Genomic DNA, 12,006 nt, shown 5'->3' with positions numbered 1-12,006 from the left:
CCATTAAGATATTACTCATTGAAAGGCAACAAACGTGAATCTATACTTATGAAATTCTACTCTGACCTCCATGAAAAATGTCTACTGTTAATTTATGACAGATAAACAGAAGGTGAAACTTATTTTGCTAATTTTATTATAAAACATGTAAATATAATTTTTAAAAATTCAACTATAGTATACTAGATAATATATTTTGGAACTTTTAAAGTTCTAAGTAGTGCATTTGCTAGCAACTGAAGTTGTTCAGTATTCCTCATAAGTATTCCTCAGTAATCTGAAATTTAATGATTTTTAAAATTTTCAACAACTCCATTCCTGAATGTTTTCAAAGAAAGGAAGGAAGCAAGCAAGCTGGGGGTGGGGGGATGGAGGTAGAGAGAGATTTGGAAGCAACAAAAGATGGCTTCCTTAATTCTATGGGTGCACAATCAGCTAACATTGTCCATTCTTCTGGGGACACAAAAATTTGAAAAGCAGGGGAACCTGGGTGGCTCAGTGGGTTAAAGCCTCTGCCTTCAGCTCAGGTCATGATCCCAGGGTCCTGGGATCTAGCCCCGCATCAGGCGCTGAGCCGAGAGCCTGCTTCCTCCTCTCTGCCTGACTCTCTGCCTACTTGTGATCTCTGTCTGTCAAATAAATAAATATAATCTTTTAAAAAAAATTGAACAGCAGACCAACAAATGGGAGGTGAAGTCATAGCATGGAGTGTGTCATTTTATCGGCCTCAGTAACTGATAGTCAAAAATCGGATCACTTAAGGAGATTTAATTCACTAGGAAGATCTAGGTTAGGATGCATTACATTTGAGGACATCCAAATGGATTCAGGAGGCATCTGAACATACTGAACTGGGAATAAGAGGCCAGAGTTTGTAATACAAATTCTAAAATCAGCCAAAACTTAAATGAGGAGGCTCAGAAAATGGCTGAGCTCTTTGGATCAAACAGAGAGAAAAGGAGAGAGGGTCCTGTAGAAAGTCTAAGGACAAGGAAAGGAGGAGAGCCTAAAAAGTATGTGAAAAAATAAGGCAGGCCAGCATTAGGAAAAAATGAACAAAAAAAACAACCAAAAGCAAAAGGCCATATTGCAAATACCTGTATCATCATAGCGACTGAGAAGGTGGGAAAGAAAGTCTTGCAATTGAGATTTTGCTCTGTAGGCAACAGGGCAATCCTTGCTTAGGTCATATGTTATACGTTAAATCATCCAGTGGAGAGGGCTTCATTTTGATCCTAGTTAATAGAAGACAGATGTCTGGCATCTGGCTCCATGACCAAATAGAGTCACTGCTTTGGAGCAGCTGGCAGTCATGCCTGGCCCAATCTCTGTGGGGGAACAATGACTTGACAACACATGTGCATCCAGATTTCAAGGGAGTGGGCTACCAGAAGTATGAAATATTTCACCCAAATTACATGGTAGAAGAGTTTCTTGGTTTTGATTTTTTTTTTTAAGGTTTATTTTAGAGAGAGAGTGAGGTGGAGAGGGGCAGAGGGAGAGGGAGAGAAGCTGACTGCCCACTGAGCACAGAGCCCCACAAAGGCTCAATCTCATGGCCCTGAGATCATAACCTGTGCCGAAACAAAGAGTCACACACCTAACTGACTGCACCACCCCAGGCGCCCATCTTGACTTTTTAAGATATTTTAAAGATTTATTTATTTGAGATGAGGGAGGGAGGAGGCAGGGGGCAGGTAGGGGCAGTGGGAGAGGGAAAGCAGACTCTAAGCTCAGCACAGAGCCCAACACGGGGCTCAATCTCAGAAGCCCAAGTTCATGACCTGAGCCAAAACCAAGAGTCAGATGCTCAACCAACTGCACCACCTGGGTGCCCCTAAAGATTGTATTTTTGAGTAATCTCTACATCCAGCATGGGGCTTGAACTTCCAACCCTGACACCAAGAGTCTCACGCTCTACCAACTGATCCAGGCAAGCGCTCCTTTTTGCTTTGATTTTTATTGGTACATATATTTAGTACCTATAATCAGAGAGCAGTAATTTTGTTATATTCCATTTCTTATAAAATTTTTGCATGGAATATTACCTTTATAACTCTGTAGAGTTATAGTCTGTATAATTGTCTTAGTCTATAGAATTGTCCTGCTTTATATTTCTAAACTAGACATTTAGTTCAAACCTAAGCTATAGCTATCAGCTAAATGGGGCTGAAGGCCCTTAAAGGGATCAACTTCACTCATTTCTGAACTCTCCTCTGACTTAATGAAAATAGACAAATCCATCAAGAACAGCTTTGGCGGGTACCTGGGTGGCTCAGTCAGTTGAGCATCTATCTGCCTTTGACTCAGGTCATGATCACGTGATCCTGGGATCAAGTCCCGCATCGGGCTCCTTGCTTGGCAAGAGCTTGCTTCTCCCTCTGCCTGCCACTTCCCCTCTTGGGCTCTCTAACAAATAAATGAATAAAATCTTTAAAAAAAAAAAAAAAAGAACAGCTTTGGATTATCTTTAGCCAGACCTATTTGTGAATTCCCTCTACTTACTACCTTCTAGGGTCCCTCATAATTTCTTCTTAGTCTCCTTCTTCCTCCTTTTCCTCTTCTTCTTCTTCCTCATCCTCCCCTTCCTCTTCTTCTTCCTTCTTCTTTTTACTGCTCTGGGCAGTGGAAGGGAAACTTTATTGACATCCCAGGACCTTGGTGCTCCAGCTGGAGACCACCCTGAGGGCAAAGGAAGGACCGATGGAGGGGCCTTATTAGCCCTTCTGCTTGGGGCAAGGTTGGTGTGGCCACACTTCCTCTCCCAGCGGGTGACAGAGTGGGGGTGCAGGCGAGCATAATGCTTGAGGCAGATCTTGCCACTTATCTCCATGCTGAGCTTCAAAATTTCAATCATTCATATACCTTCTTCACAATTTCTGGCATACTCAAGTACTAAATGAACTAGCTACTTAATATTTTTTATAGATCAATTTTAACTACTCAAATAGATTTTTTTTTAAGATTTTATTTATTTATTTGACAGAGAGATATCACAAGTAGGCAGAGAGGCAGGCAGAGAAAGAGAGGGAAGTAGGCTCCCCACCAAGCAGAAAGCCCGATGCGGGGCCTGATCCCAGGACCCTGAGATCATGACCTGGGCCGAAGGCAGAGGCTCAACCCACTGAGCCACCCAGGTGCCCCTCAAATAGATTATTTTAAAAAGGAAACTGTGGGGTGCCTGGTTGGCTCAGTGGGTTAAAGCCTCTGCCTTCAGCTCAGGTCATGATCCCAGGGTCCTGGGATCGAGCCCCACATCGTGCTCTCTGCTCAGCAGGGAGCCTGCTTCCTCCTCCCTCTCTCTCTGCCTGCCTCTCTGCCTACTTGTGATCTCTGCCTGTCAAATAAATAAATAAAATCTTTTTAAAAAAAAAAGGAAACTGTATTTCTACCAAAAATAGCAAGTTAGTTTCAACTGCCAGAGTGAAGATAAATGTTAATTCTACCTAGATAATGCTGCCAGCTCTGAGATTAAGGCTACCTTCTCTAAAAGGATATTAGCAAATGTTACAAAAGATGTTACCTCCTAGAACCAAAAAGATGTTCTCCTTACAAAAGATGTAGAAGAGAATTGGAAAGCATATAATTCTATCACTAAGTAATGACTTATCTCAGCATGAACCACCCAAAATCTGATTAAAGTGTGGTAAGTGTCCCATGGTTTAAGAAATAATACTATAGCTTGTCAAACGGCTTGTGGTTCATGCCTTCTTATTCTTCTGTGCCTAAAATGCTCTCCTCTCTTTTTCATTGAGTTGATTACTCTAGCTCTTTAAGACCAAGGACATGTTCTGTGATACGCAATTCCAGGCCAAGTGTGATACCCTTTCTTCTTGCTTCCTCAGCATCCATCAGCCTGTTTCAGAGCATATAACAACACACTGCAATTAACAGTTTGTCTGCCTCTTCATGAAAGGGAGAGTTTGTTTGTCTTTAAGATTTTATTTATTTATTTGACAGAAATCACAAGCAGGCAGAGAGGCAGGCAGAGAGAGAGAAGAGGAAGCAGGCTCTCGAGCAGAGAGCCCGATGTGAGGCTTGATCCCAGGACCCTGGGATCATGACCTGAGCAGAAGGCAGAGGCTTTAACCCACTGAGCCACCCAGGCGCCCCAAGGGAGAACTTTTTCAGGGCAGGGCTGGGTCTGTCATCTCCATGATCTCATGACTATATGACAATCCCTAGTTAATACATGTTTCTTTCTATATACATGCATAAATGAAAAAAGGTATGAATAATCCATCAATCCATAGAGCATACTAAAACAGAAATTGTCAAATTTCTGGGAAAACTTGATTAAAAATAGACGCCTAGGCCCCTGCCCAAGTCTACATCAGTGAGCCTGGGACCCTATCTGCATTTTTTTTTTTTAAACTCTCTAGGGGACTGTGACTCACAATAAAGTTTGAGAACTTTTATGGGTGAGTGAACTGGTTCAGAGAGGGTGATCTATTTGTCCAAGAACTAAAGTAGAAATGAAACTGGAATAATTCGGGCGCCTGGGTGGCTCAGTGGGTTAAGCCGCTGCCTTCGGCTCAGGTCATGATCTCAGGATCCTGGGATCGAGTCCCGCATCGGGAATCTCCGCTCAGCGGGGAGCCTGCTTCTCTCTCTCTCTCTGCCTGCCTATCTGTCTACTGTGAACTCTCTCTGTCAAATAAATAAATAAAATCTTAAAAAAAAAAAAAAAAAAAGAAACTGGAATAATTCAACCAAAGTTTGTGAAGTTTTCCAATTCAGTCTTAAATCTTTCTTGTTTTTTATATATGGAACACTTCATGAATTTGCATGTTATCCTTATGCAGGGACTGTGCTAATCTTCTCTGTATTGTTCCAATTTTAATGTAAGCACTAATGAAGTAAGCACCCAATTCTGTCTTTATAGTGTGTACGATAAGGCAACCTTTTTTTTTTTTTAAGACTTACTTACTTATTTTAGACGAAGAGAAAGAGAGCAAGCAGGGGGAGGGGCAGAGAGAGAATCCAGAAGCAGACTCCCTACTGAGCATGGAGGCTGGTCCCAGGACCCCAAGATCATGACCTGAGCCAAAATCAAGAATCTGGCCATTCAACCGACTGAGCCACTTAAAAGTCTACTTCTAATGGAAATATGAAGGTTCTGTTTTAGTCAGTACAATCAACATATACAACCACCTACTCCTCATTTGTTTGAATGGAGAGTGAAGAACAACATCTAAAAATTAGCTGCAATATTTAAAAGAACAAATAATGTTTATAATTTAATATTTAATGCAAATGTCATTCTCTTCATGTGTTCAGCAAATCCGAGCTCAAAACAGACGGCAGCTAAAAGAAAATAATGAGAGAGGATAACATTTAAATTTTCAATTCTGTAAAATTACAGGAGACTGAAAAATACTATTCTTTACCACCCGCTTTGTATTTTATAGCAAAAAACATATATCATTGGAACAGAATAGAGACCCCAGAAATAAACCTACAATTATATGGTCCAATCTATGATAAAGGAAGCAAGAATATACAATGGAGAAAAAAAGTCTTTAATAAATGATGCTGGAGAAGTTGGGACAGCTATATGTAATAGAATGAAATTGGTCCGCTTTCTAATACCATACTCCAAATCAAGCTCAGAAGGGATTAAAGACCTAATAATGAGACTTGAAACTATAAAAAATCCTAGAAGAAATCACAGGCAGTAATTTCTCTGACATCAGCCACAGCAACATTTTTCTAGGTAGGTCTCCTAAGGCAAGGGAAACAAAAGCAAAAATAAACTATTGGCACTACACAAAAAGAAAAAAAAAAAAAAAAGCTTCTGCACTACAAGGGAAATCATCAATAAAATAAAAAGATACCTATACTGAATGGGAGAAGATATTTGCAAATGACATATCCTATAGAAGGTTAATATCCAAAATAAAGAACTTATACAACTGAACATCAAAAAACAAACAAACAAACAAACAATCCATTAAAAAATGGGCAGAGGGGGCGCCTGGGTGGCTCAATGGGTTAAGCCTCTGCCTTCCGCTCAGTTCATGATCTCAGGGTGCTGGGATCAAGGCCTGCATCGGATCTCTGCTCAGCAGGAAGCCTGCTTCCCTCTCTCTCTGCCTGCCTCTCTGCCTACTTGTGATACCTGTCTGTCAAATAAATAAATAAAATCTTTTTAAAAAAATGGGCAGAGGATATGAGTAGATACTTTCCCAAAGAAGATATTACAGATGGCCAACAGATACATGAAAAGATAGGACCATCACTCGTCATCAGGAAATGCACATCAAAATCACAACATCACTTCATACCTGTCAAAGAGACGAGAAAGAACAAGTGTTGGCAAGGATGTGGAGAAAAGGGACGCTTGTGCACTGCTAGATGGAGTGCAAACTGGTGTAGCCACTGTGGAAAACAGTAAAGAGGTTACACAAATAATTAAAAATAGAAATACCGTATGATCCAATAATTCCACTACTGGGTATTTACCCAGGGAAAACAAAAACACTAAATTGAAAAGATATATGCACCCCTATGTTTACTGCAGTATAATTTATCATAGCCAAGACATGGAAGTTACCTGAGTTACTAAGTGTCCAAACAAAAGGATACAAAAATGTGGCATTATATATGTATATATATATATATCTGCACACCACATAGACATAATGGAATATCACACAGCCATAAAAAAGATGGAAGTGTGCCATTTGAAACAACATGGACAGACCTAGAAGACATGATACTAAGTGAATAAGAGTGAGGAAGATAAATGCTCTATGATGTCCTTCACAAATGGAATCTTTAAGAAAATGAATAAACAGGAGCTCCTGGGTGGTTCAGTCTGGCATCTGACTCTTGGTTTTGGCTCAGGTCATGATCTCAGGGTCCTGAAATCGAGCCCCATGTGAGGCTCCTGCTCAGCACAGAGTCTGTTTGTCCCTCTCCCCCTGCTCCTCCCCCCAATAAAAAAAATAAAACCTTAGAAAAAATGAATAAACAAAAAGCAGAATCAGAACTATAAATACAAAGAACACAATGATGACTGTCAGAGAGGAACATGGGTGGGGAGTTGGACAAAACAGCTGAAGGGGAGATACAAGCCTCTAGGTCTGAAATGAGTAAGTTTGGGGAATAAAAGGCAGAGGATAAGGAATATAGTCAATGATATTGTAATAGTGATGTAACCAGAAAGATGATAGCTACACTTGTGGTAAACACAGCATAATGTACAAATTTGTCAAATCACTAAGCTGTATACCTGAAACTAATGTAACATTGCATGTCAACTATATTCAGAACAAATCGAAACAAAACAAAACAAAAACACAATGAAATAACTAAAAAGAGAAACCTGAGATACAAAGAGGTTGCAGCAAAAGAAAAAAAAAACATTATTCCACAGGTACTACTCAATAATTAAAGACTAATTAGGAAAGCAGATGCTAGAGCCTAGATCTTGGTGCTACTTTATATTTTGATTTAAAGAAGTTGTTTTGGGGGCACCTGAGTGGCTGAGCCAATTAAGCATCTGCCTTTGACTGGGTCATGATCTCAGAGTCCTGGGATCAAGCCCTGAGTTTCCTTGCTCATCTGGAAGTCTTCTTTTCCCTCTCCCTTTGTCACTTCCCCACCACTCATGCTCTCTCTCTTTCTCAAATAAGTAAATAAAATATTTAAAAATATATATTATTTTGGGGGTGCCTGGCTGGCTGAGTCAGTAGAGCATGCAACTCTCAATCCCAGGGTTGTAAGTTCAAGCTTCATGTTGGATGAGGAGATTACTTAAAAATAAAATCTTTAAAAAATAATTAAAATTTTGGGTGCCTGGGTGACTCAGTGGGTTAAGCCACTGCCTTCGGCTCAGGTCATGATCTCAGGGTCCTGGGATCGAGTCCCGTATTGGGCTCTCTGCTCAGCAGGGAGCCTGCTTCCCTCTCTCTCTCTCTGCCTGCCTCTCCGTCTACTTGTGATTTCTCTCTGTCAAGTAAATAAATAAAATCTTTAAAAAAAATAATTAAAATTTTAAAAGATGTTATTTTTGCAAATGAATGACAATAAAACTCTTGAGCAGTAGAGGATCTGGGAAAGCCAAAATAATTATGGGTGCCCCATCTACCACTTATATACTTTATCAGGTTTAGTTGAACCCTCTAGATGTAATGATCTGCTTTATATTTTTAACTACATTAAAAAATATTTTTGCAGTGACCTCAACCTTGTGTTCTTGTTGAGCTAAGGTCAGAGTCCATTTCAAAACTTCTTCTTTCTGTTCTTGGGGCACCTGGGTGGCTCAGGTGGTTAAACGTCTGCCTTTAGCTCAGGTCATAATCTCAGGGTCCTGGGATCGAGTGCCAAGTGGGGCTCCCTGCTTGGCGGGAAGCCTGCTTCTCCCTCTTTCTCTGCCACTCCCCCAGTTTGTGCTCTCTCAGATAAATAAACAAAATCTTTAAAAAAAAAAAAAACTAAACACTTTACTTTCTATTTTTTTATCAAGGGTTTTTCTAGAATCCATGTGAGAAAGAACAAAAACAAAACCAAAACCACTTTGACCTCTACCTTATATCACAGCCAAAAATTAGAGCTGGATCATAGAGTTAAATGTGAAAGTTTAACTGCAATAAACAAAGGAGAATATCTTCATGGGCTGGATACAAATTTTGTAAGCAGAAAAAAAGCACTAACTATAACATTAAATAATAATATCTTTTTTCTTAACCAAAATTCTCAGCTTCTATAGGCATTGAAGTATTTGCTCACTGCTTTATCCTATAATATATAGGAAATATTTTCTAATTTACAATACCAATGTTGCAAATAACAATAAGACTACTGAGTAAGGTTTACATTTTTTCCAGTTCTTTTTTCCTTTAAATATATTCTATTAAGAGTGGAGAACTTACATAAGGTGTTAAAAAATAATTTGAGGGTGCCTGGGTGGCTCAGTTGGTTAAGCGACTGCCTTTGGCTCAGGTTATGATCCAGGAGTCCTGGGATCGAGTCCCGCATCAGGCTCCCTGCTCAGCTGGAAGTCTGCTTCTGCCTTTGACTTCCCTCCCTCCCATGCTTTCTCTCTCTCACTCTCTCTCACATAAATAAAGTCTGAAAAAAATCATTTGAAATAGGTTTTTTTCTCCATATGGCTATTTTCACAATTTGATACAGGTAGGTTCTTCTGTTTCAGTCTGTTTTCAATTTCAGCGTTTCCTTTTTTCTTTTTTTACTCTGATGACATTTTCCAATATACAGAAGGTTCAAAAGTCAAAACTAACTGAAAACATATACTCTGAGAAGTCTTGCTTCCATTCCTATCACCTCTATTTCTCCATTTTATTTCTGCTCACACCATATAGGTGTTTCTGTTTTAAGTCTCTGGTTTCTCATTCCAGTGAGAATGAGAAAAAAAATATTTTTTTACAAAAATAAAAAATATTCATACTTTTCAAGGTACCATCTTCTACATGTTTTGCTTCATTGCAAAGTACTCTAATGCTTTGCAGAATATTTACTATTTAATTTTTAACTATTTTTAATTTATACTCAGAGAGAACAGTTATATAAACATTAGCCATCATTAGTACACTATTATCTTCAGTCTAAGCAAGGCCCTCTCCTTTTTCCTTCTTCCCTGATCTTCATTCCCATTTTCCTCCTCACAAAGGTACACACTTCAGTGTTTTTTTTTTCCATACCAACAACCAATTCTCCAGACACCAATTAGGTGTCTAATAAATCACTTCAGTAAAGAAAGACACTATCTACCTGGAACTGGCATTAGATCCCACCAGTTAAAGGAACACCATTCCAAAAGACTGTCCCCACTTTAGATGTCAATCCCAAATCCAAGGCCACTCTTACCAACTGGCTATAAATTGTAGGTTTCCATTACCCTACCTCAAGTTTAGTAACTTACTAGAGTGGTTCACAGAACTCAGAAAAATACATATGTTTGCCAGTTTACAAAAATATTCAGGAAGACCCAAAGAGATGCATAGGGCCTAACATGGAGAAAGAGGTATTTTTGGAATGTGTAAGCCCTCTTTTGGCTGTGTTACCCTCCTTACACCTTGATATTATCACCAACCTGGAAGCTCTCCAGTTCTATTGTCTAGGTTTCATCACTTATGCATTACTGATTAAATTACTGGCCACTGGTGATTGAACTCAACTTCTAGGTCCTCTCTACTGACTGGAAGTTTAGGAATGGAATTGAAAGTTCCCGTCCTCAACATCCTAACCATGCCTTGATCTTTTGGCAATCTGCCCCATCCTGAAGCTTTTCTAGTGGCCTCCAGCACATTAGTCATCTCATTAGCATACAAAAGACACTCCTACCACTTCAAGGAGCTATGGCCCAGAAACCTGGGACAAAGACCAAATAGTTATTTCCCATTACAGTACACCTCCCTAATGTTGAAACATGACCTTAAATATGCATATATCTTTGTATTATATTTTGTTCTGTGTCACTTTTTTAAAAACTTTGTTAAGTAGAGCAAATACAGAAAACCACAAAGATCACAAGATAGACCCTTGCTCGCCATCCTAGCAACCTCCCATGTGCTCCTTCCAATTACCTTTTTTCCTCCCAAGAATAACATTTTCCTGATATTTATAATAACTTCCTTTTCAGTGTTGTCACCTTAGCACGCATTCCTATGCACTATAGTTTTGCCTGTTTTTCTTTTTTTTTTTTTTTTAAGACTTTATTTATTTATTTGACAGAGAGAGACACAGCGAGAGAGAGGGAACACAAGCAGGGGATGTGGGGGAGGGAGAAGCAGACTACCCGCTGCACAGGGAGCCCCATGTGGGGCTCCACCCCAGGACCCAGGGATCAGGACCTGAGTGAAAGCAGACATTTAACAACTGAGCCACCCAGGTGCCCCTCCTTTGTCTTTTTTTTTTTTTTAACATGTCTCTTAGGTATCTTTTTACCCACAGTCCCTTTTCTTATTTCTCCCTTCTTCCAGAAATGTATTGGTTGAAGTCCTATCATTTCCCATAATCTGAATTTCATTGAATGTATTAGGTGGAATATATAATAACATATTTAAAGATTTATTTATTTTGGGGGCAGGGCAGATCATCCCAAGCAAATTTCCCACTGAGTCCAGAGCCTGATGTGAGGCTCAATCTCATGACCCAGAGTCAGATACCCAACCAGTTCAGCCAACCAGGCACCCCTGCTTTCTGTGGAATAATTTAACATGTTTTTCTATCTTTGAGTTTTCTGTAAATTGATGGCTGGGTCACCTGTGGTCAAAAATTAATTTTTTTTTATTCAACAAAGGTAGTATAGACAAATGTGACATACTTGCAATATCTAAAGTGAAAGAGATTAAAAATAAAGACTATAAACTTTGTAAACCAACTACATGTAATAAAAATTAAAAATAAAAAAAACTATGGTATATCTGGAAATCCAGCCAACAAAGCAGGTCCAAGATCTTCAGAAAGTTTTCTCTATTAAAATACATAAAATATAGGCACCTGGCTAGTTCAATCAGTAGAGCATGAGACCCTTGATCTTGGCGTTTTAAGTTTGAGCCCCATGTTGGGTGTAGACATTGCTTTAAAATATATATATAAAATAAAACAGAAAATATTTGAAACAATAGTTGCACTATGTTCATGGATAAGGTAGATTGGTACTCAGCATCCATTCAAACTTTTTTTAAGCTTATTTCTCTGTACTATAAATCTTGAAAAGTTAAAAACTACATTTCCCAGGGATACCTGGGTAGCTCAGTCAGCTGAGCAGCTGACTCTTGATCTTGGCTCAGGTCATATCTTCTGGTCAGAACTAGGGTTGTGAGATCAGCTGGTCATTTGGTGCTCAGTACACAGTCTGCTTGCCCCCTCCTTTCACTTGGATCCCCATCCCCTAAAATAAATAAAATCTTAAAAAATTTTTTTTCAAAAACTGTATATCCCAATACTCGAGCAGTTAGTGTTCTAGAGATAAATGATTTCTGCCAATTAGGTACATTAAAGTAAGATTTGGTATGGAAAGCCAAAGCCTTTCTC

At 39.2% G+C, this 12,006-nt stretch overlaps 1 non-coding gene across 1 annotated transcript; it reads right to left on the bottom strand.

Annotated features, from left to right (window-relative positions):
- Positions 1-4,760: 4,760 nt before the first annotated feature.
- LOC116587372 lies at positions 4,761-4,865 on the bottom strand. The gene has a single exon (XR_004284396.1). It is a non-coding gene; the product is annotated as a U6 spliceosomal RNA (small nuclear RNA).
- Between the last annotated feature and the right edge of the window lie 7,141 nt (positions 4,866-12,006).

Source organism: Mustela erminea, chromosome 3, assembly GCF_009829155.1.
Source record: "Mustela erminea isolate mMusErm1 chromosome 3, mMusErm1.Pri, whole genome shotgun sequence".
NCBI classification, from domain to species: Eukaryota; Metazoa; Chordata; class Mammalia; order Carnivora; family Mustelidae; genus Mustela; species Mustela erminea.
Note: the sequence above shows the minus strand (reverse complement) of the source record. Positions and strands in the feature narration are given on the sequence as shown.